Source organism: Pezoporus occidentalis, unplaced genomic scaffold, assembly GCF_034315485.1.
Source record: "Pezoporus occidentalis ecotype Australia unplaced genomic scaffold, CSIRO_AGI_Poc_V1 ctg32, whole genome shotgun sequence".
NCBI lineage: Eukaryota > Metazoa > Chordata > Aves > Psittaciformes > Psittacidae > Pezoporus > Pezoporus occidentalis.
In genome coordinates this window covers 1649088-1674282 of record NW_026915158.1, presented here as the reverse complement: position 1 = coordinate 1674282, position 25195 = coordinate 1649088, and positions in this window count along the sequence as shown.

Sequence of the window (25195 nt, the reverse complement as noted above, 5' to 3'; positions counted from 1 at the left end):
TTGGTCATGGTGCATTATTCATAGGAATGCTATGCTATCTAGTATATAGTTTTATTTTAAATAAGTTTGGCTAAGTGTGTCACTGCCACAACATCATTAATCACAGAATCACTTGGAGAAAGCCAGATCTGCTACTGTGTAGAGTCAGGTCTAGAAGGAAGATGGGTGCTTAAGCATGCAGACCTGAGCAGCTGACCTTGAGGACCTGCAAGCACAGACAGTCCCTGGAGTACTCCCAACTACAGCACTAGGGAAGATCTGCTACACAGGAGTACTCTGCAGTTCATAATTTAATGCTGCCTATCACTGGAAAAGGTGTGAAAGGATCTTTTTATTTCATATCATTCAGAAAATACCAGTTTCCACTCTACTTAGTTGTTTCTTTGCTGTACTGCATCTGGATTTCCTACCCCTCTCAGACCTTTTCTTCAAGTTAGAGCACGCACTAAGGCAGTGTCTGTGTGAAGTGTATAAACCTGCTGTTTCCCTACTCATAAAATTTGCATGGCCGTTGCACTGCTAGACGCTGCCTGTGTTTTCAGGGCTGGGAAAACTAAATCGAAATAGTCACTGTAGCACACTGCTAAGCGCAGATATAGCACATTTCACGGTTACAGTTTGCCTGGCAGCTTTCCCTTGAAAGAAGGCTAAAATTGTCATTCTTAGCAAGTAACTGCTGATTTGGGTTTGTTATCCACACCTGAGTTCTAGCAAACAGCTGTGCTGGCCCGTGGTGCTGCTTCAGAGGTGCCAGAGGGGACAGGCATTGTGCTGAGAATAGGTGCTGTGAGGGGGTGGCGAAGGAGCTGGACACCCAGTTTGTGCAGCTTTTACAACAAGGTGTAGGTGAGGACTAGGCATCTCTCAAGCTTTTGTTTCCACTGTCATAATGACAGGCTGCTGGAGGATTTGAAACTGCTCCATCACGACAAACAAAACTGTACTCTGTATCCCCATCAATCTATGCATGATGTCCCTGCAAGCAGCAGGGTTTCAATCCACTTGCGTATTTCATCATGCAGCAACACTTCTCCAAGCCAATGCACTGGCCTATGGGTATTTATAATGATATAATTTTTCATCATTCAGACAGCTCATTAATTAATTGTACATCTCTTGAAAACTATTACATGATATTCATGTAGGTCCACTGATTCAAGCCCAACCTTTCCATAAATTTCAATGAAATGCTTGAAATCATACTCCATGCCTTTACATTCTTGTACTTTTTAATATAGTTGCCAAAGATCAACAACAAAGTTTTTAGCATCAATAGTGTTCTAAATATTGACCCCCTACATTTAAGAGTAGCATTCACAAAAATCCTACTGAAGTGGTTAAGTACCTGGAAGATCAGGGGCATCAAAGATTAGCATGCCTTGAGATGTTGTGGTTGGGCTAAGCATCAGCCTCAACACCTGCTTGAAACTGAAGCCTATATGGGTTACATGTATTGACCTCCTGTTGTCGATGTGTTCTGAAAGGCTCACTCCAGCAGAAACATATGGTATGTCCAACCATTCTAATAATGTGACATTCAGTCACATTAACTGATGAGCACCCCAGATAGCAAGGCAAGAGCTACCCTCAGTCTATTTCTTTATAATTCAAATATATCATCAGTCAGCTATCAGCTACCTGACTGATTATTTAAATGAATTATACTATGATATCCTAATTATTTATGCATGTAGCTAAAATCTTTTCCTCCAGAGGAGTTCAACAATGACATGAAAGCTGTTGTAATCAACCAAGGGAATAAACAGCTAACAACATAAGTCACAACATACCCAGTCCCAGAAAGCAACTTCACCCAAAGTACTCTATCCTGTGCAAACGTAATGAGTGGCCATTTTTTCTATTTCCTGTAGGAATTTAGTAATGAGCTGCATTATAGATATCCTTTATATGGTTGTATGAAAATATAATTTTCAAAGTGTCTATTCTTTTCAAAGATTTTACAGTATAAACCTCTCTAGCCAGTTTTCAGGGGAAATGTTACCTACTGTGGCTAAATGATATGTTTAAAGTCCAATTCATGATCAGCCTGGCCATACTGTCTTGTCCAAACCACAGTGAGGAGCAGAATATATCATTATGTAGAGGATCAGAGGTCTGTAACTGTTAAAATATGAAAGTGTCTGTAGTAGTTAGAAGTGTTGTTCATTCACATTCTAAGTAAAGATTTAAAACTACTTCATCTGTAGTGTGATTAACCTCTGTTGTACTATTACACAAGGTGTACGGGAGTGCTGTGCCATTCAAATAACTCATGCTCATATCTGTCACTCTTCAGGCTTGCTTTCATATGTAGAGTCATGAGTATAACAAGAAAATGTTATAAAACTTATACATTTCACATCTCATGACAAAGTGGATCAGTGTCTAATCTATCGATTGCTGTATTGACCTGTCATGTCTTAAGAACCCAGTGAGCAAACCAAAAGAGCCTGTTATATAATGCCAGGTCTCTGCTACTGAAAGTTTACAATGGAAATGTGAATCAGAGCTGCAGTGTTAAGAAGAGGGGAAAACATGAACTCAGGTTATGCCTGGTTATAAGAAAAGACAAAAAAAAAAAGCCACTAAGGAAAAGGATATTTTAGCTTAACCACAGCTTTACCAGGGGCAGAAAAGCCCCAGCTCTGGGAGATCCCAAGCACATGTCAAGTCCAAGGCAGGTTGCAAAGGCTATTTTGGGCTGTCCTGGAAAGCTGTGGCAATGTTGGAGCAGCACAGGAAGTTTTCATATTAAGCATAAACTCAATATTTTTGCTACATTTTCTGTAACTTATTCCAAAGTGGGAAATTTGTGTTTTCAAATAAGAAAGTAATTTCATCTCTCAATCTTGCTTAATGCTAAATCTGACCGTGACTAGTATAACGTTGGCTTGACACAACACTCTCAGCTGTTGAAATCGCTATTCCAGAGTGGAGAACGATGTCTCTGGCCCACTAAACCGTGAGTTTCTCAAAACTGTCTGGCATTACCAACTCATGAAATGCAGATGGTAGCAAATTCTGGGAAAGTGTCTTTCTCAGCAGGAGTCAGCTTGACTCTCTTAAGAAAGCGGCAGGATAATGAAAGAATGAGCTACGTGAGTCACTGTAAGATGAACCTGTGTTGTCTGGACCCTCACAACTCTTACTTTCCTAAACATGTGTTTTTTATAAACCTCATAGAAACGTAACTATGTTTGAGACCCAGGTCCCTCCCACAAATGAGGGAATGTGCATGGACACATAGACCTGCAGAACTTCTATTTCCTGGGGAAACTGGGATGTAAAACAAAAGTGTGGGGGGGGGAACAAAAAAGGCAAAGTTAGTGCCTCCTTTTTTAAATAAGTGTGTAGCCATTACTGCAATGTAACAGAAGACAGCCACGCTCAACACCTTCAACAGCAAACAAGGGACTGGATACATTCAATTCCAGCCTCACGGAAGAGAAACTCTATGTTCCTCCTTCCCCCTTGAAACTTAATCAAGACTGAGAAGTGCAAAGAGCCACAGAGCACATAAAAGAAAAGCAGCGTTTTAATGAAATTCTTCCTTGGAGCATTATTTTTTTACCTGCATTCCCAAGGTAATTAGATGTATTTGATCCCTGCCTGAATGCCTGTTTCTCCTGCTTCCCAAACATTGTCTGAACCTGTTGGACGGTTTCAAACAAATCAAATCTGATTAAAATTTCCCAAAATCTCCATGGAAGCAGGTGGCCAAGGGGGGGCCCTGAGGTCCTTCGTGAAGAATAGCAGCAGGTGGCAGGGGACGTGCCACCTTGTACTCAACTTCAGTGCATTCCTTTGTGGGAGCACCATGATGTCAACTTGCTGCACCTCACACCTTCTCAGGTATGACCACAGGGGCTGCAGAAATCTAGCCTTTGGTGCTGCCACTTATAACTCTTTCCCATCCTAATATTTTGTATTTTCTTATTGCCATTATATTTTACCTGTACTGTGTTCATCTCTGGCTGCAGTCTTTTTCTTTTCAATCTCCTGCTTCTTCAAATAAGACTGTCTAAATATGTTAATGTCATTTTTTTTATTAGTAATTCTTACTTCTTTTTTTGGGTGGTTTTATTTTTGTGGGTGGGGTGGGGTTTGGTGATGTAAGTTGCAGGCATACCTCTAGTCACTATATGACTGCTTAATTTGAAGTAAAAATGTACCTGAAATAGTTTACTTTTTCTCCTTTGAGGCTTTATGAGTGTCTTCTAAATCATGAATGCTTCCAGCCTGTTCTTTCATATAAGATGTAATTCACTATCTGAATAAACAATCAGTTTTCTGTCAGTTGTCATACAGAAGTTTTAAACTCTTGCAAAGAGTTTATCCAAAGCTTGGTTTACCAAGCTGTTTTGGCTATCCTTATGCACAGGTCAATGGTCAGTGGAAAAATTCCTTGTTCACTGGCTCCCACATTCAGACAGAATTATATCCTTCTGGGCAAGGGGAAGTGTCATACCCTGAATGATATGGCACAAGTAAATCATGTTTTTAATAGACTTCTGCAGTGGAAGTATGCCAGGGTTACCTCACATTTCAGGCAAGGAGATTCACAGCTTTTCAAATGAGAATTTATAGAGAGAAACCTTGGCAGAGGGGTCCCAGGTATGGGTGTGTTATTGTCTCCCTGATGTAAAGAGAAAAGGAAATATTTAGGAAGGTAAAAAATTCCAGGACTGTCCCCAAGATGGGGTGACACTGCAGTCATTTCATGGCAGGGCAAGGAAATGTCCTCCTTGTGCAAACAGGCATTTATCTCATACTGAATGCTACTGAGAGAAAATGTCCCAACTCAATGAAGACAAAGCTGAATTTGCCTCACAAATGTGCTTCTCCTAAATCTCCTATGCTTAACTGTGCAACTACTTCTTAGTAAAATGCAGTAGTTAAGGAGAATAATTTGATTTATATCTGTCCTACTTCATACTAAAATAACCAATTCATTATTCAAATATCCACTGCCCAAGATGAGGTATAACTGGGAAGGAAGAAGTGCTGACTAAATGGCTCCACAACTGCATCTGTTTCTTGTGAGCAGCTGTTGGCAATGAACTGTTATTAATTTTATTATGTATTTTGTAGTTGCCAGAAGCAAGTTGGATGCAAAGCTCTAAATAACAAGGTGTATAGAATGGAAAGGGCTTCCCTGTAGTGGCTGCACCTTCTCAGTAAAGGCTCTGTTTACTTCCTCTCCTCTTTTAAAATCTGTTTTAACAGCCAGCAAATATTCCTGTCATTCTCAGGATGACAAAACAGTCACAACTCTGGATTACACTCTCATGATCCCACATGGCTGAGCCACCAGGACCAAATATTAAGTATTGCAGGAGATGCAACCTACTGCTCCTCCTTTCTGTCTGTGTTTTCTTCGCATAAAATCCAGTTTTTCCAGTGCTTTTTTTTTAATCATCAAGAGCAAGGAGCACATACCACAGAGGCAATCTCTGTGGTACCAAAGTCTTCTGTGTAAAGCCTTCAACAATTTCATACCTGTAATAAATGGTCTTTTAATGCATTATGGGGTCTTCAGAGATATTTAGGATACCCCATTGATTCCTGAAGAGAAAAGGTGACAGTAAATGCCAATTTTCTTCTGGTTTTATTTCATACCCAATGGACTATGAACTGGATTGGAGTCAATGAAGCATGCTGGCGTATTGTACAAATCAAGCTGCCTATGCAGAAATAGGACATGTACAACTTTCTCCTCCTAACAAATTTATAAGCCAAAAACTCTGGGGTTTCTAACTTGTCTGTGTGGATCAAATGATCCATTGAAACGAAAAGAAGGAAGATAGCCAATTCATTCGATAATAGTTTGTAAGGACAAGCTGGTACTCAGATTTGAAGCTGGTGCATTATTCCAGAGTTACAGAATTGGAGAGATTAACACGCATCTGGTATGATACCAAGTTCCTACAAAGCACATAGGATTAAGTATTTCTTTTTCTTTTTGAATCTCTTTTCTTGTGGTTGTAAATGGCTACAGATGCACAAAGTCACTCAGTTAATCACACTCCTTTATTCTCTGGTACACTGAACTCTTACATTTTGTGAGTGAACATATACAAGCAAGCAAAGCTATGAGACAATGTTTTGACAATTTCATCCTTGTTTTAATAGAATGAAGCTGCTGGAGTGCAATAATCATGGCACCCTTATCACATTTTGAAAACAGGTGTTTTCAGTTTTGAACAGGAAAACATATTGTTCAGACAAGAGCCCACCGCCACCATCAACATCATTATTTCACCTTTTTTTGAAACAACAGCAGGCAGCAAGAGGAAGAACTCTAAAAAAAATACAGTAATGCCCAGGTATGTGTCTCAACCATGAAGCCTGGATTAGTTCAGTTTACCTATCTTCCTCCTCAGCAAGCAGTTTGGAGCTATGGCAAGCAAGATGAAAGTGCCAAGTACAGCAGCACTTTTAGGTCAGCGACAATGAAGGCTATTAACACAGCATAAAGGAGCACAAGAGTTCTGCAATGAGACCACTGGAGATGGGGTGCATGGGTGAGGGTAAAGCAACACCCTGCCCTGCTCCTGGAAAACTGGACATTAAGGACCAGAAGGTGTCCAAGCAGACAGCTCATTTCTGTATGATGCTGCATGAGTAAGACTGAAAAATTAATTTTGCAGTGATTAATTTTGCACTTGATTAATTTAGCTTTTTCCTGTACACAGAATATTCAGAAACAGCTCACAATTATCTCTGATTTATTCATTGTTGGAATTTGCGTGGCACATCTTGCTGCAAGTCTTTGAATTCATTCAGTCTGAAATTAAAACCACTTTGGTTAGCTGAGACTAGTCCCAAATCACACTGGCTTGCTGTTGTCTCCTGAGTGGATTAACATAGCTCATAATCAAGAGAAGGGTTTACAGAAAACCTTGAAGGAGTTCAAGTTTTTTTTGGTCGCTTGAGAATGCCCCAGGAGTTGACAGTTCCGGTCAGAAATTTCCTGATTGCCTAAGCAGCCTTTTTTCCAAACAGACTTTCCTATCCCACATGCCCTTGGTCACCGTGCTTGTAGTAATCGTGGGTAAAGCCCTTCCCAAATCTTCGCTCGCAAAGCCAGGCCATCCATCAATCAATCCTAAACTGCCTCCTTATCACTTGTGCTGCTTTCCCCATCTAGTGAGTGACAAAGTGATGTCTCTCTGCAACCAGCATCTAACAGCATCACTTCCAAAAGGATCATTGTTTCTCAGTGGAAACCACCTCTTTTTCATGATGTCTCCAGCTTCTACACACCAAACACCATGTAAGTATGCTTGTGCACTTACAAAGCAATTTTCCATTCTCTAATTGATATGGCTATGCCCTAGCTAGAGCCTTAAGAGTGTTTCCAAGCTCCTAGGTCCAGGCTACTCAAAGTTAAGTGGTGTGAAATGAAATGGTCCTTGATTGGAATGAATGGAAGATAGGATTTGAGAGGGATGCTGTTTTATGTATCTGCAACTATGTCTAGGTGCACTCTGTAGGACTTCTTCATTACAAATCAGTGTTTAAGGGTAGAGTATTAAGCTTAATTTAGCCTTCCAACACATAGAAATTCTACTGAAAAATCCAAATTAAGAAAGGAAAAAGCATCTCATGCATTTAAAGGTCATGTTTGATTATCAAGTTTCTTCTGAGTGTGCAGTTTAAATTTAAATATGCAGTTTAAATTTAAATAATGTGAGATAAAAAATGAATTTGAGTTACAGCCCTGTGGTAGGAGGTGTCGTCAGAACATGAATTGCTCATCTAATATTCTACTTGCCTGCATTACGGCTGCTAAATCTGACAAAGCTAGTGCATAATGTGGAGAACTGTATCTACAGATATTAGGCAACCTGGATTCTATCACCTCTATTTGTGTTTTGGTAAAACCATAGTCAGAAATCCCCATTTCTTTCCATTTTGAATTTGGTTAGTTTCAGCTTCTTGCCATTGGTTCAGGGGATAAATGATCTCTACAGCACAGCACCAGCAATAACTTCTTTGTAGAGATACTTAACCATGCTTGACTGAATCATCTCTTAAACTACTCTTTAAAAACAAAATAAATAAAACTTTTTTTCATTCTCTTTATGTGGGAAGTAGGCTTTCTAGATTTCTGAATTATTTTCAGTACTCTTTCCTAAATCCTCACTAAACTCCTCCCTCCTTTGCCAACAGGTAAACACCAAAGCTGTTTAAACAATGAGACCACCTTTTCCTATACTATAGGACTATATAGTCCTATAGACAGAGATAATACCATTTTCTTTCAGTCAGAGGAATATAGCTGAGTTGAATTTTTCTCCTTTTGAGCACCCACAGATTAAAAGTTATCAGTTCATGAGGTTTAAATGCTGAAAAATCTGAGAAACAAATTAAAAAATAAAATAAAATTGAAGGTTGCTATAATTCTAAAGCTGGGGTTTTAATTTACTAAAAGGAGGAAATGTAAAAGCAGGAAATCTTGTGAACTGATAGTGATCCCAGCTTCTTGGACAGATTTTAGGCAGCAAAGAACTGATCTTTCTCATCTCACTCAATAAGTAAGCCTGCTTCCTCCAGAGGGACTCCTTTCTGTCCTAAGAAAAACTGTGTCAGTTCCCAAATGTTCTCCAAATGTTTGACACAAAAGGGTAAACTAAGGACAGAGATCTTGCTGTAAATGACTTTCTTCTCTCTTTAGTGGATTTAAATGAGATGTTTATTATCGCCTTAACATTCTTGCAGTGGTTTAGTTCTGTATAATAGCAAAGCCAGTAGTAAGTTAATTAAAAGAGCTATAATGTCTGAAAGAAGTCAGCAGGTTTCTATGGGTTGCTGATCAAAGGGAAAATGGTTCTTTTTTAATGGTGTTTTTTTCTTGGTCTTTTAGATACAGTATGTGTCTGTAATCACCTGCAATGTTTGCCATGATTACAAAATCAGATAAAACAGATCGTGAAATGAAATAAATTTGGAAATAAAATTTGCCAAAAAAAAACCCAAAAGCAAACTATCATCTTAAAAAACCCCAGACCAGTAATTTATAAGAGCCACCACAGGTCAGTCTAGAGCCATAGTATTCTGTAATCACGCCACCTCAATGACCTAGGTTAAGAAAGAGTAATGAAGGACAGAAATGATGTGGATCAGTAATGCTCTTCCACTTGAGTGGTAGTGATGTATTCATGTAATAATGCCATTCGAGTCAGTAAGATGGAGCTATGGCTATATAATACTTGAAATGTAGGGAGTTGTGTGCCTGTGATATCCCCCAATTGCTTGTCAAGCTTATGTGCATGTAGATATTTTTAATGTCCTTATCAGTGAACCATTTGACTCTGATCATACACTGACTTTACTTTCATATAATTGCCTTCTGTTTGTGTCTTTAAAGAATGAAAGCATTCAATGTGATCTGTATTATGAAGGAAAAGGAAGCAATATTTTATTCTTTTCCATAATGCCTTAGCAAAACCTTTTAAAATACATACATACTCTGGAAATATCTTTGTACTCTGAAAGTTTCAGATCACCTAATTGCTATTCTCCTGTGCTATAAACTACTTTACCTGTTCAAGGATGAATGGATTTCTGATGTAGGGAAACTTTTTTGGGGGGTGGGGTGAGGAATGAAGCTTGCAATATATTAACAATGGACACAAAGAAGAGGGAGATATGGCTAACAGACAAGACAAAAGAGAGGTTTTCTTACCTTCCTGTAACCTTTCCTTTGTGAAGAAATTTGTTGGTTTAAACAAATACCATCGACGAGGTAAGCTACAGAAGGACAAAAACAGAGACTTCTAAATTTTCATTTTCATCTCTTAAGCACAAATGTATCATTGTGTCTGTCTCACCTACAAACTATAGGATATTATCCCTCTGTCACAAGTGTTTTAGTAAATACCTAGGACATTTCTGACAAAGTACTTTTTGCTGTGTCAGGTACACTTGAGAGAGAACTTCATTTGAAAAATTCAGGAAAAAATTTGAAAAGTTTTCAATGGGAAGATTCTGAGGTCAAACTGGGCACTGAGAGAGAGAAAAGAAAACATTGTTTTAACTCTATGAATCTGATCTAAAAAAAAGGACAATTTAGCACAAGTTATGTTTTGAAAACATTCTGGATGTTTACTGGTTTTCTGATAAAAAAATGGAGACAAATATGAAAGTCTGAAAGGTCAGAGCAAGAAGGAATTAGCAGCCTCCATGCACTTTTTATTTTGGAGTCACTAGCAATTTGAGAATGCTTTGTTGCTAAAACCCATCAGTGATAAGTATTCTTGATGCGCCATACTGATTGGGCAGGATACCCAGAAGGTGATAAGTTTGACACAAATATTACATGAGTCCTTTGTCTTTTCTGCAAAGAACCTGAGGCAATTTGGTTTCCAGCACAGCCATCTTCAAATGTTAACCTATTTTAAGTCAGAGTGTGAGAAACAGAACTTACGCAGTAAGAAATTTTGTGAACAATTTTCCTAGTAGATGTAGCCCTATTTTGCAGTGATAAAACCTGGCAAATTAGGCTGTTGGTTTTTTTTTTCTGATCAACTCTGTTTCCTCATATATTCACCAAATTATTTACACGGAAACAGTCAGCCATGATGTCTCTGCACACTGTTCACTTTATTCATTACACACACACTGAGATGAACAGTACATAATATAAATGCCTCATTGACTCTACATTGAAATACTTTTTAAAAAGCTAAAAAAGGTGTGATTAACAATAGAAAGGAATAACAAATAATGATTAGGGAACATATTCCCTTCCCTGCATGATTATCCTTGCTGGCAAGAGAAAATGGTTTTCATACCACGAGTAAATCAAATACTTTCCCAAAGATAATTTTAGAAAGCATTTCAAAATAACAAATAACAAATATTTAATGTGGAGGAAAGATCTAAAGAATTCATAAATATTCTCAAGGTTGTTACTGGTATTTTTAATGAGTATAGATTGGTTAATTTATTTCAGACTTTGAACTGATTAGGAACACCGACTGAAATAATACCTTGTGGCTAGAGCACGCTATCTGAATCATAAGCCAAGCTCCTGCCATGAATGACGCAGTCTTGAGTATATCTTAAGGTTTTTGGCTGCATCAAGCAGAAAAACATACACAGACAGGGAACTATTCTGGACTAATTTATGAATACTATATTTTGATCTACATGAAAGAGTGTTCACTGTGAGAGTACAAGAGGGCTGTCAGGAGAACCAGGCAGCAAGATAAGGATAATAGCTAGGCATAAGGCATAACTCCAGCAAACATCTGTGGGCTTTCACATCACTGGCTTTTTACTTCCTCAATAGACAGGCTACAGTAAGAGTTTGTCCAGAAAGACCAAATTCTGTAAATTCACTGTAAGGGAAGGAGCTTTACTATGGCCAGTAAAGGGTCTCTGGTAAAGGAAATTGGTCGGAGACACTGAGTGAAGAAAGATACCTGCTTATGCTTCAGAAAATTAGCTGATATTAGTAAAATTTCTACATATTTATCAGTTCTCTAGAATGGTATACATAGAATTGTATACGTAGTAACCATCTACAATCCTTCTTTATATAGCTGCTTGCCTTCTGCCTGCATGGCTAACACACAACACATCTCTGTGGCTCAGAGTAACATCATGTGAATATCCTACGCGCAATCAAGACATACCGCCTGGCTTTGAGATGCCTCAGAGGAGGCAGAAGGGCAGTTACCCTGGGTCACAGATACCAGACTATCAAGATAAATGAGGTATTTCTGTGAAATCATGAAATTTACTGCGCAAGAACTAAATTCTGAAAAATACATGTGTTTTGGGGATTAGAAATGTGCCTTACAACTTCAGTTATGTGAAGAATTTCAAAGCCTTTAACAGTGGCACTATGAAAAAAGAAAAGGATAAGGCACTTTCCATCCAAAGCTGTTGAATTCTTCTCCTCTGCATACAAACAACTAATTCTCCTCTATAGCTAAAGGAGGTGTCATTGTGCTATTGTATCTTATGCCAGTAGTGGGAACATAGCCACAGGCAACATGGAGAATAGTTGCCTAATTTAAAGTTCCCAGTAGCTAATAATAAATAAGAGCTCTGTATATATTACACCAATGTACTTTCTGGAAAATGTGCACTCCTTTCAGTCAAACTGCATACAAAGATCTATGCAAAAAATATCATAGACTTTGCTATAAAATCTGTGAGGAAAATCCCCTCCCCACGTCTGTCCATAGAACTTTGTTTAGAAGTAATACTTTTGTTATTATATAGGCCATATTGCACCCACAGTTTCCAACAATGACTGGAATATGTAATTCTTTTTAGACCCTCCTGGTTAGAGCCAGAGCAATGATATGTGATTAACATCCCACAACAGCTGGTAGAAGCATGGAAGGCAGGGATTGTGGAGGCTGGGTCATGCAGAGGTCTTGGTGACAGATAGGTGAAGCAGACCTAAAATCTTCATCATATGCTGCTGCAGTCCAATTACTGTGCATTTTGCCACTAAGCTCAAAACAAAAATTGTAGGCTGTGACAGAAGAATGTCTAGGAAAATAAAAAACCAAACCCTAAGGAAATATGAACCTCACAAAGTGTACTGAGGAAAATGCAGACGAGAGCATGCCTTGGAACCCAAAACAATAAATAGAAAGATGCCACCACAGAAGAAAATGCACACTGAAACCTCTCCCAACCTGTTATCTGGAATCTGAAACATCACCTTCCTGGGCCCGTTTATGACAGTGTTAAGCACTTAAGGATTAATTTTACTTTATGGAGACTTTAATGAAACTGCTTATATGTGGATCCAAAATTAAAGCCTTAAATTCCTTAAGAGCAATTGCTGGATCAGAAGCAAAGATCTTTGCAGATCCATGTTCAATTTGTAGACCAGCAGGGCATGCTTATAAAAAGAGCAGAACGTTTTCTACCCTGTGGAAAGAAGGTGTAGATTTTCTGCAAGTTAAGCGAGTTAAACGCCTCTTACAGCAGCTTTTGATCAGCTTTTAGAAGCAACTGTTCTTCAAACAAGGTGTGTTGGAAATTTGGCTGCTTCTGTATTTCTCTGCTACACACCCACATTTAAGGCTTTTGCACAAGAAATTCATTGTGCTGTATGCTGTCACAGTAGTATCCATAGGACATTCAGAAGCAGCTTTCATGGCAAAGCAGTTTTTGTGGTGAATGACTGCAGTTAGATGCATAAGCTCTGGAGCATATTGCCTGTCATTAATTTGAATATAGCAATAGGCAAAGTTAGAAGAAGGCAGCTGAATATTGCAGTTCACCGGGGTATAATCTACATAGCCTCAGCACCAAAACCAGGAGCTACTAAGAGCCTCCTGGATAACAAACCTCTTCTTCCTTTTTCATGCATTTTTAGACACTTCTATGGTGCTTCTCATTGTGGCACCTGTTGCTGTCTTGAGTCTCCTAGAAGCCACCAGTATAATTTTAGTGCCCACTGCATACAGTTTTTTACCCAGAGTAGCCTGTCTGCATTCGAAGGAGCAGAGAGGGCTATAGGGCTGGATGGATAAAGAATTCCTCTATACAGAGGAGTGAGAGTCGCAGCTCCTTTGCTCTCCCTTTCACCAGCGTTTGCTGCTGAAATACTGCATTTGTGTCACTGAGATTCAGTGCCAAGCCGAGCATTTGCCACCTATATAGGAGCTTAAAATAGCACAGAGGCTGACAGAAATACCTTGAAGGCTGACAGAGGTGTGGTTTTCTGATATATTATACTCTGTTGAGGGAAGGTTTTATTTATTTAGAATGATATAAACACCCCGGGGAGGGACATGGTTTAGATTTACTCTAATCTGACCCAACCACAGTGTGTCTGAAATGCAAATTAACACTGAGCTCTCCCCAGGGGTCTGGAAATGGTGCAGTTCTATTGAATGATAGATTTTTAGCAGTTCTACTGCATGGATCCCACTTGGTTGATGTAATGCTGATTAAAGCAAGAACGTTTCCTCTACAGCACTCTCATTCATCCCTCCATAGCCACTTACTGCAGAGACCATGCAGGCTTTTAATTATTCTACTAAACAGAGAACATTTTTCTTGGAAGTGCATCCTGAAATTCTAATGACTGCACTTTTAATTTCAACAGAAAGATCTCAAAAAGCAGAAAAGCCCATGTGAAATTCCACATAGATTTCAGCTTTCCTTCCACAGCACCAAAGAGAAGGCAAGACTTCCAGAGTTATATGTAGCACTGTTACTCTCCTCTATTCATAAATCTCAAGGCTTTGTTTTCCATGCAGAGAGCAAAGCCTGTTTTCTGGTGCTGCTATTGCCATGGGTGCCCCATCACACTGTCTTCAGCTCAAGCACATCCAGAGAAGAAACATGCCTGTACAATGAGATACTTGTGTCTCAGACTCAGTCAGGATTACAAGCAGGAAGATTTCTGCTCATACCCTGACAGCACGCTAGACCTCCTCCCCAAACAAAAGAACATTGAGAAGGGAGATGATTCCTTTTTTTTGCCACATGCAGAAATATCAGACACTGAGCTCCAAAGTGTGTTGGTAAACTACATTATACCCAATATACGATATCAAAGCTAATAATTTATGTTCTTACTGTGAAGGTGTTGCTGGCAAACAGTGCTTATATAGCCCACTTAGGCAGTCATCATCTGCAAATAGACTTTGCAGTCATACCACCTCCATTCTTTGCAATGCACTCCACTTTACCTAAAACAAAAGGCCTAAGTATTTAGATTTTAATTTTAATTTGGATTATTAGTTATCATTCATTGTCCGATCATGGGTAAGATATGACTATAGTTAATTGGCATAGAATCATACCAGTCCCTTTCTGTACCTCTTCCATAAAACACATAGAAAAATCTTATAATTTATTTCAGTTCTCTCTGGTTCCAGAAAGGGAAAAGGAGAAGGAAAATGGATAAAGAAAGGGAAAGGGAAAGGGAAACTTCCAATATCTGCAGGGTTTCTACCTTCGGCTAACTTCTCTCATCAGCTACCACTGGGCATTTTTTTCCGTGCTCAGTGATTCAGTAAAAGTCCTCTTCTTTCCTCAGTTTGATAATTTTCACTTAAATTCTTTGAGAAGAGGAAGAGGGAAGTAAAGGAAGTGCTTTTTTTTTGGCATCAAATCTGAATGAAGCTAATCTTGTACTTGAACTTCATTCTCAAAGGTAAAATATATCTCCAGTCAAAGGCACTTATCTGGCAAAAAAAAAAAATAAAGGTCCCATTACTGTCCTTTACTAATGCAAAAGATTCTCTGGATAAATTCATCTCAAAGCTGGAATCGTTCTCTGTCAGCAAATTTTGCCTCAATAAATCAAGACATCGTCAAACCAGAAAGATTTTCAGAGATGACCAAGCATATTACGTTTTTGCAGTGCTTGGTGGAAGGATGCACTTGTGAAGATGCAATAAATGAGGTGAATTAGCTACCAGCTGCAGTGAATTATAGGGAGACCTTGATATAAATTCAAGAATAAAAAACAAGTTGAAAACCAGAAATCTGAGAATTAACACTTTGCCTTATTAAGCAATGAAAATTAAGATGTCCTTTCATCATTCATAGGCAGCTTAATCCTTTATTACTAATAAATGATCTTTTATAAAAGATTTTTAAGTGGACAGAGATAACAGTTTAATAATTTTGATGAAAAGCCAAGATTTTTCATCTTCAAAGTGCTAAAATACCAGCATACACCACTAATAATGAACCTTGTTAATCATTAGCATTGCTCAAATATAATGGGAATAACACTTTTCCTAAGAGCTTGCAAAAGAACAGAGAAAAAAGCAGGTGGTTTGTTTTTTTTTTTAGGTTAGACCTTTTATAACTAACTTTATTCATATTTTAATGAGTAACATATGAATAAGTAGATTTTTAAGTTAACAAGTGAATATTTAAAGAAAGGAGAACAGAATAAATTTGTCAATCAAAAGTCTTCCAAACCCAGGTACATGCTTCAGGCGTGATCTTAAAAACATTTATGCACATGAGTAACTCGTGACTCATGAGTCATCCCAGTAGAGTCAAGGGCACTGAATTATCCTTTTATGAGGTATGTATGTTAGGACGACAGCTCCTATTCCACCCGAGACTGTGGAAAAGAAAACATCTGCATGTTATGGGTCTAATATAAGGCCATCATCCAGGCTTTTTCTTCAGAAAAAGTGTATGGGCTGAGCAGCAGCTCTGTGGGAAAGGCCCTGGGATGTTGGCAGGCAGCAAGCTGAATGTGAGCCTGTGGTGTGCCCTGGCAGCAAGGGTGGCAAAACAGCACCTGTGTGTATGAGTAGAGGCATTGCACATAGGCCAAGGAAAAGGATCATTGCTCTCTATATGACACTCATCAGGGCATATCTAGATACTACATGGAGGTGCATCAAGTTTTGGGCCCAGCAATGCAGGACAGACATGGAAAAACTGGAGGGAGATTTTGGAAGGTCCCTAAGGCAGTGGGACCTGGAGCCTTTGGCATGTTAGAAGAGGCAGAGGGAGCTGGGCTGTTTCAGCCTGGAGAAGAGATGGCTTCAGGGGCACCTAAGAGCCCCGCAGTGCTTACAAGGGGTCATTGAGGAGATGGAGCTGGCATCCTGACAGTGGTGCAGCATGTGAGAATGAGACACAAATGTGCATAATTGAAATGGGAGTTTCAGATGGGATATTAGGACAAGCTTTTTCCCCATGAGCACAGTTGGACAGTGGAACACGTTGTCCAGAGAGGCTGTGCAGTCCCCTTCCTTAGAGGTTTTCAAGACCCAACTGGGCAGCCTGGTCTGATCGCATAGCTTACCCTGCTTTGAGAAAGAAGTCAGACCAAGTCACTTTCCCTAGCTCATTTTCAACCCAGTCCTACAACCCCACAAATTACCCACCGTCGCTGAAATCATGTGAATGTTGTATTCCCTCGTTCCTTATGCTTTGCTGTTACTAGTGAAAAAATGGCTCTTTTATTCCTATCTTTCCCTGTAAATTGTTATGTTTTATCCTCCCAATTAAGTTCCCCAAATCTACTGACTACCCTGCAGCCTAACCTTGATCCTTCCATAAGAACAAGCACTTACCACATGTTACTACTTTCTAAGCAAAGGATTCTGCTGTCCTGTCATACCACATCAACTGCGAAATAACACAAACTTAATCAACAGATCTTTCTTTCAAAGAATCGATTAAGCTTAATTCATCAGTCATCTCACTTTTTTAATTTTGCCAGTAAAATTCCATGATAAAAGGATTATACACATCACCGTGTGAAGCTCTGTGTGTGTGACCTCTAATACAATACTTTGGTATTAATGACTGATTTGGCAGGAAAATGCATCAGCACATTTGTAGAGAGTGAATGAAATCAGGATATATCAATCAGGAATCCCTTTGCTTTGTTTTCTTTTTTTTTTTTTTTTTTGTGGTCTTCCTTACGCAGGCTGCCCAAATACAGGTTATTTTCAGTTACCTAAAGAATTTATGTACCAAGGACTCATTCCTTGATACAAATTGAACCAGATTTCACCCATCCTGGAAAGACAGGAAAACCAAGAGCTTCTCTGTTCTGGATACTATCAGAAGTGGTGAGAGGGACTTGTAGGAGAGAGGAGGAGGTGCATGAAGGAATATTTCTTGTTGCAGTATTGGTATCTCCTGTATTTTCCAACTTTCTTTCATGGTCATGTTAGGAAAGAAGCAGCTCTAGAATCAGATGTTCCAACATCAGAATGTCAGCTAAAATAGATTGCTTTCCCACTGCAAATCTCCTTATATACAGAGTAATTTAATATCTACAAAAGTTAATGAAATCTGAAGTAATATTTGACATATGTTTTTAAAATAAAGGTGACAGAATATCTTGCTGACCAAGTCTTTGTTCTGTGGTTAAGTGCCCATGACTATAGTTTGGAGAGCATTCAAGAAACTTTTCTGGGTAGCCTTCCCAGTAAAGACCCATACTAAATGAAAGATTATAAACCTGTCTCAGCAGATGATACGGAACAGCCAGACTTGCTGGCTGTTATCTCTCTGGTCATTCTCGAACCTTTAAAAACAACCAAAGTAGAAATATAGACTTTTCTCCCTGTAATATAACTATGACTTGGAGGTTTATCTTTACCAAAGTATACAAATGCAACTGTCCTAAGGGAATTATGTAGCCGGACAAGACGAAGGATGGATAAAGAGTAGCTGCCTGTGCCAAGCCTGAGTAAGTCAGGTGCATGGAAGAAGGTTTTCCTAAGAATTCCCAAGCCCAGTCTAAGGTTCCTTTCAGTGCACACCACATGTAGTCAGGGCAGGCTGTACTCTTTTTAGCGGCCTGGGTGTTGGTGTACGGTCACACAGCAGTGCTCACTCAGTCACCTGCTGAGGCCCCCAGCACTCTTTTATCTCCACCCCCATGATGATGTGACTTTACCCAGCATCAGATGTCGGCTGATTCACACTAGGTAATGACCTGCCCCCTGTCAGCAATGCAACATGCTTAGGTCTACAACCTTATTCATCAGGAACTTTGACAACCACATTTCCTCAACCACCTTAAGTACCTCAGAGCTTCTCAAAGAGCATGGAGTCATATTTAAAATGACTAGCAGTACCTCTGACGTAACCCTTAGCTTAGGCCTAAGCTATGTTCAAGGCTAGTTAAAGCCTCAGAATGACATCCTTAGCCAGATATTTCTGTGGTGTGATGGAACTCTACAGTAATGATGAAGGCCATATAGAAGACGATACTTTTTCAGGGGTCAAAACAGTGGAAACAATTAATTCTGTGAGCTAAGGAGTATGACCGTTCTCACCAGCTTCTGCTTGAAAGATTGGAAATATGTTCTCTAGAGCATTTGCAACATTTCTTGGGTTATTATGGGATAATGAGGCATGTGTTACCCCTAAACAGCATGAAGAATTCTCAGTGGGCTTTCTGCTGTGGAAACTCAACCTTTTCAAGGTTGCCACTAGACTACATCCTAAAAGAGTCTCTCTTGCAACTGCAAACACAGAGTCTTCTGGGTACATGAAGGAAACACAAGGGCAAGGTTTTCTTTAATCTCACTCAGGATCTAGTTTTGCTACCTTCACTGAGAAATACCTTCCCCCTGGAGAAATCCTAATATTGTAAATTAGTCCAACCCAAAACTAAATATTTGCCCTTATACCTGATGCAGAGCTGAGAATTATGAACTATAAATACACATGAAGGTTCTTTGCTTTACCCTCCTAGGTATGCTCCCTAGATGCTTCATGCTGTAGCACTTTTCATCCACTAAAGATATGTCCTAACACTTGCAAATGAAAAAATGTAGCTGAAATAAGATTTTTCTGAATAATTTTGGAAGTTGTAGAGTATAGTACCTGACTGAAATTGCACAAAAGCTTTAAAATTTCATGTGTTGTGCTTATTTTAATGTGTCTATTCTTTAGCCAAAGAGCTTGATAGAGTTTATCCATATGGCATTTCTGATGTTCATGAGCATCTTTTCTCAATACTGTTATCTCATTTTCTTCTTTCTCATGCCTTTTTTTTTCAGTAGTGAGCAAATCCCTATTCTATTTTGTGTTTTGGTCTAGGGTTCTGTTTGGTTTTTGTTTGGTGGGGGTTTTGGGGTTTTTTGGAGGTTTTTTTTGGTTTTGTTTTCTTCTTCAAGTTACATATAAGAAGGAACGAATTTTTTTTTCCATACAATAAGAAAAAATTATAAACTTGACACTGATCATCCAGAGCTTGTGAACAGACACCAACAAGTTTGCATTCACCCCAGGATAAAGCTATTCAGCAATTCACTGTAAAGTTGTTTGCAAGCTGATTTGTGACTTGTACATTCCAGTTTAGCCTCACCAGAAATTCCTTTCAAACAGACAAGAAAACAGATTCCTCTTTTCTAGTTCCACCACACCTTTAGCAACATCTGTTCTCCAGGACTATCTGCTAGGGTAGCATTTTGAGCATGGCTGACCAAACTGGAACCTGGGTGGAGGCACTGTGGAAAGAAGCCCTTGAAAAAGTCATTCTTCAAATATGTCTCATGTAAACCTGCTTTGTTCTTCTTTATCTCCTCCATAACTTTACAGCACTTGTACATTTTAAGGAAAATATAAAGAAAAGCAATGGGCTGAAGCTCCAGAAGACAAACCTATAGGAAACCATTGACTCTGGGACTCTTACTTTAAAAGAGCAATCCATAGTGATGCAACAGATGCACAAAGAATTAAAAGATCGTAATTTCACAAACCTGACATAGCTAACAGCCTCAAGCCTTGATCAGCACATACAGGTGAACAAGCACAGCAACTGGAATTCATTTATGCACAGAGGAGGGCCGACTGCATCAATTCTCTGCTTGTGTGTCCCTGCAAAGGCTGGAAAAGCATGGGAGGCTTCCCATCCACACTGAATACACTTCAGATGTCAGAAGATCCTTCTCTTGGTGGTTGATCTCATTCTAGAGCTATATTTTATCAGTAATAAAGCAGAAAGCCTCCACTTTAGCCATTTGAATCAGGCAGAAGCAGGAAAAAAACCTAGAAAAGTCTCCATCACTCATTTTCCTTATAGCATACATTTTGGAGACAATCTAAGGAATAATGGTTGGTCGAAATAAGAAATAAAGATGTCACATCTAAATCATATTTTTAAGCTGAAAATCTCTGCCTCCCCAGATAGTTATAATACTCTTACCACAAAGCAGAATAAAATTATGTCAAGGTCAACTTTACAGGGTGGGTTTAAATGGCAATTCTTCTCACTCAAGTTTTTTGAATTTTGAATGTGTCACTTCTGCTTATGTTGTAATGAGCAATATGGAAGGATTGAAATGATTGAAAATTACATGATTATCCCTGTAATTTAGCACTCAATTAATGAAGGCTTGAACTGTTGTCCATATTGCCACAGCACAGTTAGCAAGTATCCATGCTGAATACAGTTTACATTTTCCGAAACTGAGTTAGTAGCAGAGGTTAATCCACTGTCATATAAACATTTGATCTTGCAATGATCCCATTAACCTTTTTCATATGCAAAGATTAGGAATAAGCAGCTAGCAAAATACTAACCCTATCTGAAATTACAGAGCTGAGAGTACCCAACAGTTGTTTTATTTTCCATGGAGGGGCGGAGGCTCAAAGGCTTCCTCCACTTCCTCTGCAAAGTGATCAAGCCCAAAGCCTCACTGTTTTCATCAATGCATTAAAACAGTGTTGCAGTCGGGCATTCTGCAAAGCAAACTCAACCTAAAAAAAAACAAACCCACAATAGGGAAGTTTTCATCTCTGTTGGCTTGGTTTGAATCCTATCATGAATACAAGAGTGAAGAGGGGTTTGGAAGCTCCTCTGAGAGGGCTCTTAGAGGGTGGAGCTGTCATACCAGGGGATTTTTAACAGCTAGAAGTTTCCAATACTCATGTCTTCTCACTAATGAGACCCATCTTCTTTCCGACGGATGGACTCTGGATAGCTGCATTGTTGTGAGCTTTTTAATTGCAAGGTCCCAGTGAAAAATAAATGCAGTCAACAGCCAGCTACAGTGCTGAATGCAGTAGCTTAGACGTCTGCATGTACAATTACAGACTTGCAGCTTCCCAGCAGAAGGGAGGCCATTAATCACAAGATCATAGAAAAAATTAGGTGACAAGGGGCTTCTGGAGGTTGTCTGATCCAACCCCTTCTCAAATAAGGGAGAAGTTCAAAGTCAGAGAAGGTCGTCCAGTAACTTTTGCTTCTGTGATATCTTCCCATGGCAGGGAATGGTACACAGGGGTGTGTAATGTGACAGTAAAATAGTGACACTGAGAATTATAGTGGATGATGGCTGTGAAGGATACTCCTACAGCATCCTACAGCCTGGCAGTCTGTCTCCATCTTCAAACCCTAGAAGGAAGCTAGCACTAATTTATTTGCATTTTCTATAAACACAAATGAACTTTTTTGGCATGTTGCCTTAGGAGGTCAGTTTCGTTATTTCAGAAGGGGTAGAGCATCCCAGGTGAAATCAGTGACAGTAGTTGCTAAAGGATAAATTTAAAAACAACAAATCATTTCAACCCTGCTAATGGATTAACCCACAAACCAGTACTGTGGTTGTTTTCTGAATAACAGAACTAATATTTTAATCAGGGAAAAAAAAAAAAAAAGATAACATGCACCTGTGTTTTAAAGATTACCTGGATCTACATTTATGGTATGAAAACAGAAGCTGTTTGCAAAATAGTCTTTATGTCTTCTGAGTACCTAGCACAACAGATCTGCTCCTAGAATCAAAAGTTGAAAATAAACTATGGAGGTTTTGCAGATCTTTTGTCCCATGTATTCCCTCACCTTTGGTTTTTAGCAAAAAATAGCTATACTAAGCCCTTCTGAAATCATCTTACTGCTTTCAGAGCCTGCCCAGACCTTAAGGAGATGATGGCAAGATGAGATGCCAGGACACCGCTGAGTGCCTCAGCATTCCATAAAGCAGCTGTGATAAATGAGACCGGCCCTGAGGCTGCTGCTGTTCAAATCCCAAATGGTGCAATGCCCTCATGGCTGTACAAATCCAGTGCTGGAGAAGCTTACTCCAGGAACACTGATACCCCCGGCAGAAGGCAACTTGTGCAGCCAGCATGGTGAGAGGGCACCCATGGTTAGTGGCAGAGGTGGTGGAGTCTGCTGCCATGGTGGTCCAGCACTGCCACATTAAGACCTCCTGGGTGAGTGTGTGGCAGGCCTTGCTGCCATGCAGGGACTTGGCAGTGCTGCACACCTCTCTGCATGGATAGAGATGTCCCTCCATACAGGCAGTCCATTTTGGTTGTGCTCTGCCTTCATTTATAATGTTAGCTGAAGCATATTTAAGGTGCCACTGCTGCTCAAAGATGGAAATCTGCAATTAAGCTTGTTTAATGACAGTTATTACCACAAATCATGGTGACAGCATGGATTGAAGTCCTTACCATTGCTATGGCTTCACCAAATGACTTACGTTTATTTCTTTGTTATGGCAGCAGAAATGGAAAAAAAAAGTAAATGTCTGTACATTTTAATGGGCTTGGCATAGATAGCAATATATTTGCACTTGCATCTAGCTAATATGCACTTGCTAGACTGCACACTTTATAATCTGCAACAGAATTTGGCAGCCTCTCCCCACCTCTCAGCTAAGATTTAATGGAAGGTACTGCAGTCTCCTATTAATAGCACCATTTCTCCTAGCTACAGCGCATGGGCTAGCTAGCGTACCATGAAGAATTGCCTTAGTACAGCAGCTAGAAAACACAGCATTGTCATAAATAGCAAATCAGGGATGACAACATAAATGAGCTGATCACACCTTTTGACTGATTGCACATTTCCATTTGCTTATCTACGTGTTAATTTGCAAATTTAATTATTTTCAAAAGAGTGTCTAATCATTACTGCAAATCAGTGAGCTACTGTTGCATTACACATTGTTAGACCAATCTGACTAGTAGGAGCAGAATTAAATAGCAGAAAATAGTAGAAAATTAAAATGGAAAAAGAAATAGTTTTTATAACAAGCATAAGATTACTGCACATTTTCTTGTAATTCAAAAATAACAAATGGCAGGAACAGCCTACACGTTAAGATCTCTTCTAAAGGAATGGATGCCCATTTGATAAATAAATATTTGTCACGCACCCTTGCCATTGCCCCCGCCCCAAGAGCAGGGAATAATATATACTATGGTGGATGTCAAAGCTGACATAATCTGTTTCACTTCTTACGTTAGAAACCACCTCCTGGATCTTGTCTTTGATGGCTATCTAGCCTGTGGTTATCAGTTGGTGATGTCATGCCATGTTTTTAAGGAAACTTTGGTCAAATCAAAACCTTGTCAAGCTCAGGTGGTTCCTGGTAATACATTACACAGGCTGGAAAATGTCCAATAGTGTTTTGCAATGAAGTGAGGTCATGTTCTGGGGCACAAGTTCAGTCCCAAACTCCCTTGGCCAAACCAGGAGACAAGCAGCTCTGCTATGTTTACGCAGAGGTGAGGAGGGCAGGTAGCTGCCATCCACGCACACTGCATTGTGGTTCACCACAGTGCCCATGGTACCCTGGAATCCTGTTGTGCTAATTTTGGTGGATCTGGTGCCAAGTCAGGATCGTCATCAGCCAAAGGTGAACCAGGTGGCCACCCTGAATCACCAATGTAAACTATGCTGCTGTGCATACTTCCTGCTGCCACCACAGATGGTCCGCTGTGGCAAGCACTTTTTTCAAAGGATTTTATGAATGCCCAAAGAAAAACTAGTACATTTTACCCTCCTTTCTCACTTAAAACTGAGTTTTCAGGAAAGAAAAAAAAAAAAAAAAAGGAGAACAAGCTTTCACACCAAATTCAGCATATTATTCATAAAATTAATTTTGAAAGTTATAAAAATAGACTCAAAGTGTCTTAAAAACTGAAGCACTGGGTGTCCTTTCACTTGTTTTTGCTCCCTCCTGTTTGTCTGGTTCAATAGCAGAAGCATCTGAAAGCTATTCAGGAAGGAAATTTTGAACAAAATACCTCTTTTTATGGTGAGAACTAATAGGGCCAAAGCGGGGATCATTGATATTAGCAGCCACATTGTACACAGTGGAGAGAAGCTGCTGGGGCAGACAGGAAATAGGCACGCACAGGGACGAGCTGAGCTGAACACACCTCAAGTGAGGTCTGCAATCTCTTCTGCATTCCTGTTGTGTCCTACCTCGCCTATATCTTGACTTGGTCATGAGACAGGCTCATGAAAACGAATACAGTCTTTGAACCAGGGAATCATGCTCCTCACAAGGATTTTGTCAGAGAAGAGGTTAGGAGATCCTGATTTATACTGTCTTGTTTTTTCCTGCCAAGCAAGGAGAAAGGATACCTATAAATAATGTTTGACCCTGCTATTTTTGGTCCAGCCCACAGGTATTTGTTTGGGTTTTTTTTTTTGCAGCTACATTTACATAGTTGGAGCCTGGTTAGACATCCCCATTCAGACTGAGAAACACCCAGGTTCCTTCAGCCTTTCTTACACACACCACATAAATCACATCTTTGACCTGACCACACTTGTCTTCCTCTAAGTTATTTTTAATTTTTACCCTCACTTTTCTTGAAAAGCCACACAAAACCAGGAGGAAGTCTGCTTTCTCAAACAGCTCTTCTGACTGGAACAAGGGAAAAATCACCTCCCTTGTTCCACATATAGCACCACCCGCTTATATGCCCAGAAGGTTTGCATTTTCCAAAGCAGCGTGCT